General features: G+C 41.7%; 1 long non-coding RNA gene across 1 annotated transcript in view; it reads left to right on the forward strand.

The window, feature by feature from the left end:
* LOC308479836 overlaps window positions 1-16,478 on the forward strand; it is a 99,432-nt gene that overhangs the window by 40,545 nt on the left and 42,409 nt on the right. Inside the window, exon 2 of the long non-coding RNA XR_013987840.1 lies at window positions 9,664-9,822. This is a non-coding gene — a long non-coding RNA (uncharacterized lncRNA). The remainder of the gene's footprint in view (window positions 1-9,663; window positions 9,823-16,478) is intronic.

Consider the following 16,478-nt stretch of genomic DNA (forward strand, 5'->3'; position numbering starts at 1 on the left):
CCTATGCAACCAACTAATATCAAACTATTTTTTTTTCCGTGGCTTGCCTTCATACATTTGACTTTCAATTTCCATAAATACCAGCCTTTCTGCAAGCAGGAAAGAAAATAATTAGGGCCCCAGTTCTGAACTCACTTATCGCAAGCCAAGGGAACTCTACTGAGGGAACTCTTCAGCAATGAAATAAACATTGTTCCTCCATATTTATCTTTGTGTCATTTAGATCAGAAGAGTGCACTTCAAGCTCATTTTCCTTCTCTCCCCCCCCCCCCCAAGGTAAAATGCAGACACCACAATTTCTGAGCAGGCAGTGGAAGGAAACCGTTGTGAATCACCTGCCTGGTCACTTGTACTTAAAATTACTTCAAACAAAAACTAGTGTGTGTGGTAAAACGGTTTCTGGTCTGTACTACTAAAGACTGCAGACAGGTGAAATTATTGAATGCTCTGTTCTCCTCCAAATAATAAAAACACTTCTCTAGAGAGAATTAAAATCGTATCAGTTATCAGGGTTCTACGCTATCATCTTTGCATGCAAGTTTTATGGTGCAGGATTTGTTTGTTTTTTAAAAAATGTGGGAGCTTTCAAACTTCATTCATTCATTCATTTAATGAATGCACCACATTTCATATGAGGATCACAAGGTGGTTTACAGTATAAAAACACAAAAATGCATAACATAATATCAAATGAAATAATACTCCCACAACCTAGTTTAAAAGGCCATAGGCTGTTTAATTAGCCAGTAGCCTGCGTGAATAGAATGTTTTTGCCTGCCGCTAGGATATGCAATGAAGGCACTAGGCAAGTTTCCCCAAGAAGAGCATTTCACAAATGAGGAACCCACAAACATGCAGCCCCACCTATAGCCTGCTTTGCGGTAATTCAGTACAAGAACAGATTTAATGCAGAATCTGATACTTGTGACTTGGTATTAAGGAACTAGAGTGATGCGGGTCACTAGACAGACCCTGAAGGTTGATTGAAAAGTCACCATATGCTAGGACTGGATGAATCATAGAATTGCAGGGTTGGAAGGGATCAGGAGGGATCAGGAGGGTCATCTAGTCCAACCCCCTGCAATGCAGGAATGTTTTGCCCAACCTGGGGCTCGAACCCATGATCCTGACATTGAGTCTCACGCTCTACCGACTGAGCTATCCCAGGTCCATGCAACATTTCACATGTATTCATGTGTCCATTCATTCCTGTTTCCACATTAATCTGTTTTTTAGAAAATCAAAATCATATTTAAATAACTATTTCATGTGCATTCTATTCTAAACTAACTTTGTGCTAAAATATTAATCTTAATGCATTTTGGGTACATCTAAACTGTCCAGTTGCATTCCAAGCTGCACATTAGTTCTGGTGGTATGGATCAGGTCTGCTCACAGAGATATAATTCCTCAAGCACCGCTAGGTTTTTGTAGTTTGATTTTAATAACTATATGTGTGTGTGTGTGTGTGTGTGTGTGTGTGTGTGTGTGTGTGTTCCTGTTGTTCCTTATCTTCCAACATATACATTTTTTGTTCCAGGAAATGTCAGGAATGCCTTCTGGTTGCTTTTAAATAAACATGAAAGACTCCCTTGCAAGACACAGTATTTTAAATAATTACAAAGGAGGAAGTGTGCTTGGATTATAACAGTTTAAGAGTTTTGAAAGGTCAAGAATCTCATGCTGTAATTAACATGCATTATCTTTATCATTGAACCCAAAGTCTTCTGCTATCGCGTACCTCCATTAGGCTCGGGCAGAATTTTAATATGTCTACAGCATAATCTGCTCCTATACACTTAACACTAAGCTGCACTGCTCAACTGGGATCTAACATTACTCGACACATGTTACTGTTGTCATTTCATTTGTCACTAAAACCTTGTTTACTTGCTTCCTGTTATTAATTATTGGGAACAGGATCCTTTCAGGCTAGAGAAGTAGCTCTTTTAACTCCTGTCTAGACTTTTCAAGGGAAATATTGATGAGCCCTTTCATGTTTCTGCTAAACCAGAGATTGAGATAACAATGTGTTTTAGTGCAAACAATGTAAAGCCTCATTATTTCTTGCCAAAAAAATATATCACCGCAACTCCTACCCTCCTTATTAGTCACTGGAGCAATAATTTCTTACATAGTTGGATACTTCCTCAGTTTGTCAGACTGATTAATTAACGGCTCACAGCAGGAGCTCAGAACTGAACAACCTACAGAAATTGTAAAAGATCAGCATTACTAGTTCATAAAATATTGGAATAGATCCCCATGTAGAAAGGAAGGAACTGTGTTCTGAGCATTCTTTGCTTTCCTGTGACCATTCTAAAGTCACCCATGCTTTCCTAAAGATTCCTGGATGGTAGGTGAAGATAATTTGAGTAAAAAGAAAAGGGCAGATTTGCTCTAATGCCCCGAAGAGCTGTCCTTTCTGTGGAGAAGATATGGGAATCTAAGATTCCGAACAATATTTGTGAAAAAAGGTTACAGCAACTTTGTCCACTGCAGTCTGCAGATATAGCACGCATTTGTCTGAATTCAAAGAACTGTGTGAATACTTATCCTATAGCTTGCAGTTCGTTTAGTGGATTTTCTCCTAAATCCAGCCCACTCCCCTCCCCACTTTGACTATTACTGTCTGGCAGTTCTTTTTAAAAGCTTTTGACTCTCTCCAGCTATGAGAGTTCCCCTTTTCTAAGCCCCTCTAATAGTGCTGAGTGGACAAAAAATTACAGATGCGGGAAAAGCTGACAAATGACTGCACGGTCCCTCCGCCTCCCTGCCTTTCCAGTGCCTCGACAGTCAAAGCTTCTGCCAAAACATGCCTGAAAGCTAGCGAAGGAGACAAAGGCACAAAGATCCCATTTGCTCGAGGAAAATAGACTTCATGTGTAAAACACCAGCAAGAAGAATACAGAGCTGGCAAGATGTCCAAGGCTTCAGAGGCAAAATGCAGGGGAAAGCATTCTTAGGAAGATGAGAATTGTATATACTACGCTCAACAAAATAGCTGCAAAGAGGGACACTTTACAAGCATGATAGCTTCCATGAAGAAAGGCTGAATAGAAAATTCTGAGTTTTATAGAGCACACTCTAACCTTTTACTTCAGGCTGTTCATGATCTTCGCCAAATAAATATTTTTCAAGCACTGCAACAAGGAAACTCAATATATGAATTATGCAGATAAAATAATTTTGCATATATTTCCAGAACTCAAATGATTCCTTTATAAAGCAGAGGTGGAGGCAGCAATCCTGTACACACAGTCTTAGGTAAATCACATTGATCTCAGTGAGATTTACTTCTAAGTAGACATGCTTAAGATTGCACTGTTAGGCTCTTAGAACTCGTGGTGGTTTCTGCAGTTAAGATGGCAAAGCAGGGCTGGAAAGGAAGATCACAGAGAACAGAGATGAGGCAGTGGGGACTGGGGGGGGGGGGAGAGAATGAAGATGTCGATGTCATAAAACACTTCCTGTATGATACTACAGATTTTCCATAATGGAATATCAAAAGATGAAGAGTGGTACTTGTTATACAAATAAGGCAAATCTGAGGATGGCCATAAATTTCATAAATATCTGGCCGAAAAGCCCTAGAGGTTTACCACATCTTCTTCCTTCCCAGTCCCCCTAGCCATAGCCCTTGCCCTTAGATAACCAGTTCTTCCTTTGCACCACTATTTCTACTTAGATGCCCACCAATTTTAGCTTAGTGTGGTTGTTGTTGTTTTTGGCATATAGTTCCCAGACTATATGCTTCATGAGACAGTAATCAGGGGCCTCCATGTGTTTTCCTACTCAAATGTTGTTGCTGCTCCAATCAGCATGGCCAGTTGTTAGGGTAGGGGGCGTTGCAGTCCTACAAAATTTGGGCAGCCACAGGTTTTCCATAGCTAGTTACAGGAGTCGTCTGTTTAAAGGATTTTGTCAGTGAGACTGACCTGCAAGTTCTTTTTAAAAGCTTTTGACCTACTGACTGTTAATCTACTTACTGCCACCAAGACGTGTATCACAACTAGTTGAAAGAAAGATGGCTGACCCTCCATTTTCAAAAAGGCACATCAAATTTTGAAATATTGCTATTTTATCAAATTTAACTAATTATTTATTTCACTATGGACAGCATAATGCATTTGGTAGGGGGAAAATGACTTTATTTGCAATGTTTTGCAAGAACTAGTTTCTAATGTATAAATATTTTTCTCCCTTTTGTTAATTTTCTCATTTTCCTTTCCGTAATATAAATCTGTATCTGTTTTTCTTATATTAACAACAACAGTGAAATCCGGGTAATTCTGCTTGAACAAAATATAAGAATTCCAAGTTTCAATTAAGACCCACAAAATTTCTTGGGACTGGGGTGTTCATAAATTTCAAAATATTTGTATTTATTGTATGTCTTCCTCATCATGAGTCAAAGCAACTGCTGTTTTTTATTGTAAGATTACATTTGCCGGGTTGCTTCATATCAGAAATTTAAATGCACCTTTCATGACAAGAGGTTTTAGTTGCTCAGTTTTGAAGACTGTTGTTGGCACCCATCTGTCTTGAGAGACAATGGAAGAGTGCATCATTAGGGGTAAAGTCAAAACTGTTACAGTTATAGCACCTGCTGGGGCTGCAGAGACAAAACGGGAGAGACATGTTTTATTACAGCTGGGGCAGATGAAGGAGTCTGGTTTGGCTGGTGCAGATGCACCATGGCGTTTCTTCTTTCTATGCTCCTCCCAGTAGACATCTCTCCTCTGGTCATTGCTGTGGATACACGACCTGACTGCCTGTCTGCAGGCACTGCGGTCGTATGCAAAGGATTCTACATAGAAGGGTTAATGCTTTCAGCCTTCATGTCACATTTACAGACATCTTTTTAACACAGAGTTGGTCTGCCAACAAGCCTGGTGCCTGAGGCCAGCTCCCTGTAAAGGACGTCTTTCGGGATCCTGCCTCCCCCCCCCCCCCCATGTACATGACCAAGCAAGTGTAGACATCGCTGAGACAGAAGTGCGAACATGCTGGGAATCTGGGCTTGGAAGAACACATCTTTGTTTCAGCCTCTGTCCTGTCATGTGATGCCCAAAATCTTCCTTACACAGTGTAAATGGAAGGCATTGCGGCCTTGATGACTGTAACCATTGTATATATAAATATGTATGGAATATGGAAATTCAGAAAAAAGCTGGAGTGCTACCCAGAAAAAGTTCCACTGGGCTTTCATGCTATGTTACCGTGCTGCAGATTAAGGCCATGGTTCAAAACACACAGGGAAGTGTTCCACTGAAACCAATGTGATTTTAGAACTGTAGGTTTTGTATACAAGTCATATCACAAACTCAGATTTTGTTGCAGATTAAGAAAATCACATGCACACACACAAACACTGGTTTATAGGCAGTGTTCACATAGACGTATGTATGTATGTATAATCTTGTAAACTAATTAAGGTCATGCATTAACATTGTGAAGCCCAAGTTCCTATCTTGGATCATATCTTGATCCAACAGAATAGACTTGGTAAAAATGGCGTATTGAATAATGTTTGGTATGAACAGTTACTTTTTAAAAATAGCATAATTTTAAAAAGTCAATGGTGTAAGTGTGTTGAACATACTACTAGCTTTGGTTTTGAAAGGAGGCCCTTTTGTTAAGTATTTGCAAATTTGATTGACATCTGGAGTGAAGTTCTTTGAATCTCTATATAGATTATGACATGGAATATTTTGCTCCTGATGTTCTAATGTCAAGTAATATTTATTTTAGTGCAATCCCATAAGTGTCCACTCTGAAGTCCACTCTGATGTTCTTATCCATACTGAGGCATTTTAGTTGCAGACTTAAAGGGTGGGATCAGTAGGAAAACGTCTATTTAATTTTTTTCAACGTGTGGCTCCAGTACAGCTAAAATTAACCACGAGAACAATCCGTTGAAACAGCGTTATAACATTCAGTTTTTAGTTATAACTTCTGAACATCTTAAGCATAAAAGTGAAAATATAATGTGAAAATATAATGTGTAAAATGTTGCAGGTTGGTTATATTCACAGTTTGAAGTTGTGTTACTGAGTAGCTTAAATAAACATAGATTTCAAAATGTAATGTATAAAATGTTGCAGGGGTTTCATACGTCCTCATCTCTCCAGGTCACACATCCACTGCTGCTTTCATGTCACTCAGATGGAGATTTGTAAATGTTGGCATAATGCTAGCCTATACAACTTGCAACCCATCAAAACACGCAAAGCTCACAACCTATGTACAGTACAGGCGGGAGTTACAAACTAGGCTTTATATCAGGGATAAGGAACATCCAGCGCTATGGTCAATCTTGGCTTTCCAGGGGTGGTTGAAGTTGAGGTCATTTCCCCCCAAACCACAGCCACCTGTTTGCTGGGTGATGTCAGCTGATGGCCAGGGGGACACAGAATACTCAATCCTGCTAGATGCTGCTTTGCCAGTGTGTTCCTGCAGGCACCTGTTATTTCTATGAGAGCATACTAGTGGATTTCATAATGGGCCAATCTCTTTGGCAGAGGCATTGGCTGCAGCTGCACATCATGCTGACCTATGTTTAAGCAAGAAATACACAAGCAGGAAAGAGCTCCAGTGACTCCCAGGCTCACACAATTTTCACTCCCTTCTCTTCTTCCCATGTGGCTGGGTGGAGCTTGGAAGCTTTTTCTCCCAGCAACAATGAGCTGACTTTAAGGGGAAATGAATGCAAAAGCTTACAAAGTCCTCCTACTGGCCACAATGCTGAGAAAGGTGTTCAACTCCAAAGCTAACTGCAGCTCCCTAGGTAGGCTCGAACCACCAACCTTCTGGTTAACAGCCAGACACACTGACCCATTACAAGAGTAAACAACCAAACCCTGATATGTGTACACACTGGGTTTACGTATCATGGTAAATCATGGCTTAACATACCTCCAAGAAGCAACAGCAATGCTTAAAAGAAAAGAAAAAACCACTTCAAAGAAAGGGGAGTAGGTTACAATAGTAAGTAAGTAGATATAGTATTCCTGACAAACCAAGTTTTATTTTGATTTTTTTTTAAAAAAAACCAACAACCTGTTTTTGCAATTATTAAAATAAAAAAGACGTAAAATAATACGGTGAAATATGACTGTGGCGTGACAGATTATTTGCATCACAATTTGCATCACAATGCATTAAATGTTGAATCTGCTATTGTGCTATAGCATACAACTAGGAAAATAGTCATCATTGTGACATCTGATGCAAGGAGAAGGAGAAAAAGCAGGTTTCTGTGCTGCAAGGTCCTCTGGAGGTGTAGGCAGTATCACTCCACTCCCGTTGCACCCCTGTGAAGGCTAGGTTTTGTCTTATTTGACTACAGACTCCCTACATGCTTATATTTTTTTTCCATAGGAAGGAGTGGGAATTATTCACAGATAAAGAAAAGGTACATTTGAGGAAACCATTGGAATGAGGTGGCCAAAGCTTGATCTTTGTTAGAGTGGCCATGGAGCCCTCTCTACAGAGAACAGTCCTTTATATTACTGGGCTGACCTCAAGGTGTTACTGCTAGTATACAAAGCCTTTAACAATTTGGGTCAGCTTACCCCAAATGTGCCAACTAGACTGCTTCAGTTGGTGGAACTGGCACTGTACACGTGTCACATAGTACCTGCAATGCATCTGTAAGAACTCGATCATTTGGTGTGATGATCACCAGCACTTTGGACTTCCCTACCTATCGATATCAGGCAGACTATCTTACTACATTTTTAACCTTCTGAATGCTTTAAATTACAGCTATGGTTTTTTTTTTCCTTTTTAGTGAAATGTTATTGTTTTACTGTTGTTTTTTGTTTTGTTTTTTGAGGTTCTTTTACAATCAAGCAGCGTAGAATTTTTTTGTTATAAATAAATAAATAAATAAATAAATAAATAAATAAATATTACCAGCTCTTAATGGGGTTCCTTGAAGGAGCAGGTGTGCAGTTCAGAGGTATTCCTGGAACCACTGTTATCACTCGAGGCCCAAGTGGCCTTGGAGGCTGGAAGTGCCTGTGCCAACCTTTGGCTATTTCTAGATAAGGATAGCATGGCTATTTTGGTACTCATCCTCTTGTGACCTTCAAGCTGGACTACTGCAATGTGCTGTATGTGGGGCTGCTCTTGAAGACGAGCTCATACACATATACTGGTTGCGATTGTCCAATTCAAGGTACTTGCTCTGATATTTGGGTCCAGGACCCAAATATCTGCAAAGATGCCTTCTTTCACATCAACTTGCATGCGCTCTCAAGTTCAGGTCCACTGGGTAGTCCCTATACAGGACAAAGAATGTAGTGTTGGAACCATGGGGAACAGGCTTTTCAGTAGAGGCTCCTCACATGTAGAACTTTCTCCCTGCTGAGGTGCATCTGGTCCCATCACTTTGTAGTTTTGTGTGGCTGGATAAGATGTATCTTTTCGGGCAAGCACTTGGAGGAGAAGAGACTTGTTTAGATAAATGAATTCATTGCTGCTGTTGGTTTTTAGTAAAGTGCTCCTTTAGTGAGTTGTGTTTTGTATCTTAAGGGCTGTGTTATTTATGGAGTTTATAGATTCTTTTTATCTAATTTGACTTGGTTGTAAATCGCCCTGTGGTTTGTTCATACAGCAGAATATAAATCATCCAAACTAAATAAATACATACATAGGAAAGAGACAGATACAGAGGTTGCATGTTCAAGAAAGCACTCCTGTGGTATCCTCCAGATGTTGTGAAATTCAGCTCCTCTCTTTAACACTGGCAGCAGTTGATGGAGGTTGCAGCCTGTCACATCTGGAGGGCACCACGTTGGCTATTCTTGCTGTAAGATGTCCCAAGAATTAAGCTGGGGTTGGGCATCCCTACAATGATTTTCTCATCCATCTGCTAGCAGTCTTCCTTGCTATGGTGAGATGGTGATTAATGAATTAATTTCCATGTACATATCTTAAAGTGATGTACAAAATATAGTGCTGCACAAAATATATAACTACCAAACGCCTTGGGAATCAAGCCTGCTCTGTTCTGAATGGCCCCACCAGGAGTTCTCTCAACTTGAGCATGATAGAATGTTCAGAATTCAGAACCAACAAAATGTGGCTTAGTTGCAGGACCTGCAGGAATGCCTGTAAAAAGTGTTGAGGTATTTTTTTTTTGGGGGGGGGATGAAGTTTCTTTAAAAGCGACCCCTGAACGGTTAAGTCTGTCACATGCAGAGCATCATCATCCTCTTCATCCTCATCATCCTCATCTCCCTCCCCCCCTCTCTCTCACACACACTGCATCAAACTACATTTACACAAACCTACCTTGTTTACCACACTATTCAGTTTGCCCCCAATGTCAGTATATTTAAATGCAATCTGAAGACTTTTTTGTTTGCACTGTTGTTTGGTTCTTAATTATTTTGTGCTGGGGGTGTAGTCCCTTAGTTAACTATACTGCTGCTCTGCTGTGTTTTATTATAGTGGAGTAATTTATATTTCTGTTTTATGTCTTACTGTATATGGCTGTTTTGACAATAAATTATGTGAAGCCACCCTGTGCTCCAAAATAAAGGGTAGAGCATAAAAATAACAAATAACTATTTCATGATGTTCCTTTATCCACGCTGCTTCCGTTAATACACAGAGAGATGTGTATTAATTACATTTTCCTTCTTTTCCCAGATGAATTGGAAGAGGCAGACGAGTGACAAAGTTGGCTCAAGGCAGTTGGTCCAGCATCTTCTGTGTCTGCTCACAAGGAGCCGATGAGGCATGTTATCAGTCCATCAAGATGCAATGCAATGGCCTCTTCTGCCATTACATTCTTAGAAAAAGGGACAAGTAAGTTGTTTCTGTGAACTGTATCCAAATGCACGAGTGGTGAGGAATATTCATCACTAGAGACACCATGCTTGATTTTTTAATGCTGAATTTGATATTGCAATTTCAGGATTTTGTTTTTACAATGGCATTTCCAGTCCTTGGTGCTGCAGAGATCGTTTGGGCATACAAGAGCAGCTGTTTGTTTTTAAACACCCTCAAAAGAACTTAGAATAAAAGCCACCAAAACAAAATTTAAAAGCCTCACAATAAAAAGCAATAAATGTCGCATTAGTAAAAGAGATTGAAAACAAACAGGTTAACCATGTCCTTCAATGTGTTTGCAGTTTCTAGTTACCCATATTTCATCTAACCTCTCTTCAGCCATCTCAAAACCATGAGCACTACATCACTGTGCAGCCGAAGGTAGCCTGGTACAAGAACTATGTATCTTTGGTACATTGCTTATTCTAACAAGGAGCCATCCTTCTCCAACCTGTTGCACTTCAGATGTTTTGAGCTACAGGTCCTATTAGCCCGCAGCCGGCATGGTCAGCAATCAGGGATGGTGATAGTTGTAGCCTTGAGAAGGCTGCTTTGTGCCATTTTATATTCCCAGCAGGTTGTGGTTTGTGTGATTGAAAGTCTCTGAGGCTATCTACTTTTTCTGCATATATACAAAGCATATTCAGGAAGCTTCCTCTGCATCCCATCCTACTCCATCAAAAGGGAGGAAGGGATCTACTCATTTCAAAAAGCCTCACTGAGTGGTCAGACAGGCAGTCTGGAACTCAAGAATTATAGGTGAAAGGAATGAAATGAAGGCCTGAAAACTATAATTTATCTTTTTGTGGTGTCATCAGAAGCAGCTGTTAGAGGCAGGCAAATTAAAGATTTAGGCGTCATCGGACAGCTAGCTCAGGAACGGAAAACTACTGAGAAGAACAAACAATTTGTGCCTATCTAAAAAAACTTCAGGATCTTTTGACCTGCCTGGTTTGTTTTCTTCTCATCTCATCTGTTCCTCTGGCTACACTGCTCCCCATGTATGGCCACAGATTGCAACCCTATACTATTCCCCCCCCCCCACACTCCATCCAAGTACTACTGAGATAACCAGTAAGAAGCAATGAGAAACAGAGACTTGGCCCCCCGTGCTGTCACCATCTTAAAGTTCACTGGGCTGCTTTTCAATGGCATGTGACAGGCTGCTTACATACAAAGTGCCCATGCACAACCCTTAGCATTTCTAGGTAGCACTATGGGGTGTCTCTGTGGTGGTTAACAAACATCTGCCTTCCCTTTTTTGGGGAGGGGGGACCACTGAGGTTACTTGAAGGAAAAACATTTTTTTACATACAAATTGTACCTGCCTCATAAACTGGAAATTATATAAAGCCGAAATCCCAAGTCTGTGTATTTTAAAGTAAACTCCATCAAGATCAACAGGACTTCTCCAAGGGGAATACAGTGGTACCTCAGGTTACAAACACCTCTGGTTACAAACACTTTGGATTACATACTCCACCAACCTGAAAGTAGTACCTAGGGTTAAGAACTTTACCTCAGGATGAGAACAGAAATCATGCCGCCGCCACCGGCCCCATTAGCTAAAGTGGTACTTCAGGTTAAGAATGGCTTCAGGTTATGAACGGACCTCTGGAACGAATTAAGTTCGTAACCAGAGGTACCACTGTATATTCAGGGTTGCAGCATTAATGGAAAATATACTGCTATTTCTATATCAGATTCCTGACATGTAGGGCAAAGCTTGTCCCACCCCAAAAGCTCTTTGCCTCTGCTGCGCCCCTCCCAGTGTCCCCCCCCATGCAATTATTGTTATTTATTTGCTTGTTTATAAGATTTCTGAGCCACCTTTCATCATAATCTCCCCGTATATATAATCTATAAATACTCTTAATGTATCATTGTAGTATAAAAACAACCACCAAACAATAACCAGTAAAACCATTTCAATCAAAACAGAATGGAACAGTATAGTATAGCATGTGTGTGAATTATCCATATCAATATTTATTAGTCCCTTTTCTCACAGTGACCCAAAGGGATTTACATTGAAAGCAATTAAAAACAACCAAGTAAAAACCTAAAAACATAGCTTGACAGCTCCTGCCCAACTAAGAGAGGTCTTCAAATTAAGGGTCAAAAAAGCATGAATAAAGGGGGGGAAATACATGTATGTGTGGCACCCCACATGTTCAGTCCCTGACTGTTCCCATATCGAGTTAGGAAAGTCTGCAGTAGGCTTTTACTCCTGTTCCCTCAACTCTGCAGAGCAACCCTGATAAAGCAGAGTTCAACAATGTGTGAGGTGTATTCACATTCAAGCAAACATGAATTAAAAAACAACAACCCCTACAGACTCAACCCCTGTGCTCAACACAGGTAAAGTTGCAGACTTAGTGCACATGGCAGCACAGAGAGAGAGATTTTAGGGTTGGGTCTTGAATATGCACATCTGCCTCCCATCCACAGATGCAGCATTCAGAGAGGATGAGGCAGATTCATGGACATGCCTCGTGTTGGCTAACCTGGTTTTGCAGCAGTTTGTATTCCCATGTTGTAAATGACCTAAGGCTAGATAATGACTTTCCTAAGGCCCCCTCCTAGTGCATTCATGGCCAAGGAGAGATTTGAACCAATGGGATGGCGGGGGTTCTGTCTCACAGCCCCCACCCTTAGCCATAACACCACATCGTCCTTGTCCAAAATGAGCAGCTAGCTATTCAGCGTGGTAGCGGAACACGATGCAATGTCTCGCTAACTGTTCCGTACTTGTACGTTTTAGCAGATCGTGAGGAATGTTTTACAAAGCAGAAAAAGTGAAACAAAGAGAAAAAAACATATTCGTTCAAGCGGGGGGGGGGGGAGTTGGTGATTTGTTTGCCCCTTTCGTATGCCGGCTGTTTCTACACTAGAGGATAAATAGCTGCTTTTATGTTGAACAATGCTTACCACATTCGCTGACAAGCAATTGCTTTCTCTCTGTTTAGTCAACCAGGCTTCCAGATAAAAGAAGTTTGGAAAGAAGAGGGGGTGGGTTTTCTTTCCCCTGCAGTGAGGAGAGACAAAACAGCCACAGTATTTGTGCCTTGTCCGTTGCTTAAGCAATGACTGAGCTGAATATCTCTAGTAAAAGTTTTGTTGCTGTTTATCCCCCCCCCCCCCACTTCTTGCCATGTCTACACATAATCCAGGCTGGGTGTGAATGCTAACATTGGCCTTCTTCAGCCGTCTCATATATATTATTTGGTGGTGAGTTTGTTAAAGGCTCCACCTTCACAAAAGAAAACTACTGGAGGAGGAGAGGGGAGTCGGCATTTTTGCACAGATCCTTCCTCTATGAATTCTTTCAAATAAAAAGAGAGCCCCCACACCCTGATTAAGGAGAATTAAGGCCCCTTCAGACTGCTGAGATTTAAGCTCTGGCTCCATTTATGGCTGGGTTTTGTTTTTTGTTTTTAACACACACACACTATGGACTAGACTGTGATACAAGGGTATGCATCATGAATGTGCATCATACCATCTGTCTGTTCCATTTGTCCGTGTGGTTCTGCAGTCAAAACAAATCCGTCAACCCAGATTTGCTAGTGGTGGGTTGCCTAGGAGCCAGGATTACAGCATTGCTCTTGCGTGATGTGTGTGTGGTTGCTGTCTTTCATGATATTGCTTGCCTCTTCAATTATGCCCCCCTCCGTGCGCGCGCGCACACACACACACACATCTCAGAAGACTTTTGAAAGCGTTTCAGGAAGCATATCCAATTCCTCTTAAGAGATGCTCAGAAATGCACCCAATTTGGAGCAGGGAAACTGAGGAACAATGATTCATGTGGCTTATTATTCCTTGATGTGCAGATGAAGATGATTTATTTGGTTTCTTACCTTCCCTTCACTACAATTTAAAGGAGAATTTAGAATATTTAAAACAAATTGTAGCCACAAGAATAGGGTGGGTCTTAAAAACACATATCTCAAGTGACAAAGGGATCTTCACCAAAAGCTGTATAGTGGAGGGGATATGCCAAACACAACTCTGTGGGAAGGCAATCTCACTACTTAGGTGCTGCCGCAGAGAATTTCGCTCTCCACCACCCCAACCTTCTGAGGGCAGTTGAACTACCATGAGAGCTGCTTCTTGCTGATCTTAACACATCATGAAGATGATGGCAACAATGATGTATGAGGAAAGCCAGACAGATGTTCTGAGTGGGCCTGTGGAAAAGTGATAGGTTGCTGACTCTTTTATTCCCAATCTGGCAACTTCATATTGTGCAGGCTATATCTCAAATGGACTTAGATATTTTATATGGAAATCTTGTTTGGAAAGAGCTTGCGGTACATCTATAAGCTCCATGGGTAGGTTGGAGACAGATGGAAGTTTTAGGAAGACAGGTTAATGTCAAGAGGCCTACTAGTTACTTACATAGGTAGCACTCTGAAATACTTGGTCATGTTCAGCGCCTCTGCTCTCTCCCCAGTTTCAGCCTTCATGAAATGCTATTTGCAAAGGGGGGATTAGTGACTGCTCTTGTCATTCTCCGATTGGCTCTGTCTTTCTGTCTTGCACATGTGCAAATGGTGCTCCCCAACATGAAGATAGGCTAAATCGTATCCACATTTCCATTTTGCACTGCCAGAAAGAAAACATCAAAGATTTGATCCTGCGTGTCATATGTCTGCCTTTTTGCAAGGCAGAGAACCCAGCACAGAGGGAGACAATTTATCTAGATAATCCAAAAATGGAGGCTACAAATTTAATTCAAAGTTAATTTGGTGTTGCATTACGGAACAGCCTTTATTACATCCTGAGTTGTATTCAAGGTAGTCCCTGGTTCCATCAGTGCAAGGACTTCTCCTTGTTCAATGAGCTGGTCTTCCCCATTCCTCCTCCCACTTGCTTCCTCCATCGATTCTGGGGCTTGCCCCTGCCCTCTGCTGCAGATTGGGAGGGGGAGTGCAAGATGTAGGTGGGATGGGAGGAAGTCCTGCTGCCCTAGTGCTAATCTTTGCACTAGTACAGTTATTTTGTTGAATATCTCCTCATGTGTTCATTCAGTGATTTGATAAAGCTATGACTTGCACAGCAAATCCTGCATGACTTTACTTAGAAGTAAGAGCCAGGAAGTTCCATGGAGCTTACCTGGAAGCCGTTGTAGATTCGATGGCACTGTTAGTGTCTATTGTTCCACAGCATTGTGGTCTAAGATGTTTCATAAGTTTAGGGTATTGCATTCCCATGGCTCCCAATCGTCTGTTGTGTGATCTGCTTTTAAAACTGCCGCATGTCTACTTTTAACTGCTGTTGATTTTGCTTGTCGGCTCAATTTTGTTTTTAGATTTCATTTCGTCTTGCTTTTAGCTAGTACTTTTCATCTTATTTCATCTTGTGTACCATTGTAGAAAGGTGAGGAATAAATTCATAAACAGCCTGTGATTTCCCCTTATTAATTCATACTATACATACTCTAACTCATACTGTCCTCCACTGAGGAACAGTGTTTACGTATTACATATTCCCCCCACCCCACCCCCCCACACAGTTCATAGTGACTTCCCCCCCTCTCCCCTCAGCCTCAGTGGAACAGCCAACTCAGGTTGTGCACATAATTCCTCTCAAAGGAGCCCAGGGCGGTTAATGAGAAGTCCCATGACAATGAGGGCTATAGGTTGAAAGCAAAGAAGTGGAACATGGGAAGAGGCCTTATACCAGGTCAGTATGGTCTCCTCTGACTGACTGGCAGTGGCTCTGTGGATCATTAGCACCACTTTTTTCAACTAGATCCCTGTTCAGGCACTAGTTTCCCTTGTGATTAGGGAGAGTATGGATCCACTGAGTGTTCTCTTGTTCCATCATGTCACCATGCCCATCTCTGGACTCCCATGCACATTAGGACCAGGTTCTACTAAGGAGGTGTGCTAGTGGGAGCCAGTGCAAGTGGTCCTGCTTGTGCAATGTGACTTTCCCCTCTCCTCTTTTGCCCACTCTGTGTTTCCCCAGATTGGCTCTTGAGAACCCACAGAATACCACATGGATGGAGTGTGGGAGATTGCTCCCTTGGGCTACTGGAAAGCATGACACTGATGCTTCTCCAAGTTTCCCTTGTGATTAGGGAGGGTGGGAATGCATTGGCAGCTGCTTCTCCCATCGTGTCAGTTGCTCATCCCCGGCACACTATGTGCATAGGATAACAAACAGGTGCAGTAGGGAGCCTACAGCACTTACACAAGCTCCTCACTTGATTCAGACCCCCTGATCCTCACTTGATTTAGACCCCCTGATCTATTGTGCAGGGCTTACCCTATGCACAAGAAGATCAAACCTATCCATTCTTAAGTAAATCAGCCCTGAGTGTTCATTGGAAGGACAGATCCTGAAGCTGAGGCTCCAATACTTTGGCCACCTCATGAGAAGAGAAGGCTCCCTGGAAAAGACCCTGATGTTGGGAAAGATGGAGGGCACAAGGAGAAGGGGACAACAGAGGGCGAGATGGTTGGACAGTGTTCTTGAAGCTACAAACATGAGTTTGACCAAACTGCGGGAGGCAGTGGAAGACAGTGCCTGGCGTGCTCTGCTCCATGGGGTCACGAAGAGTCGGACACGACTAAACGACTAAAGAACAACAACTACCCCATGCAAGTACCACAGGCTCT

This window comes from Podarcis pityusensis (assembly GCF_964106645.2).
Source record: "Podarcis pityusensis genome assembly, chromosome: 6".
Taxonomy (NCBI): Eukaryota; Metazoa; Chordata; class Lepidosauria; order Squamata; family Lacertidae; genus Podarcis; species Podarcis pityusensis.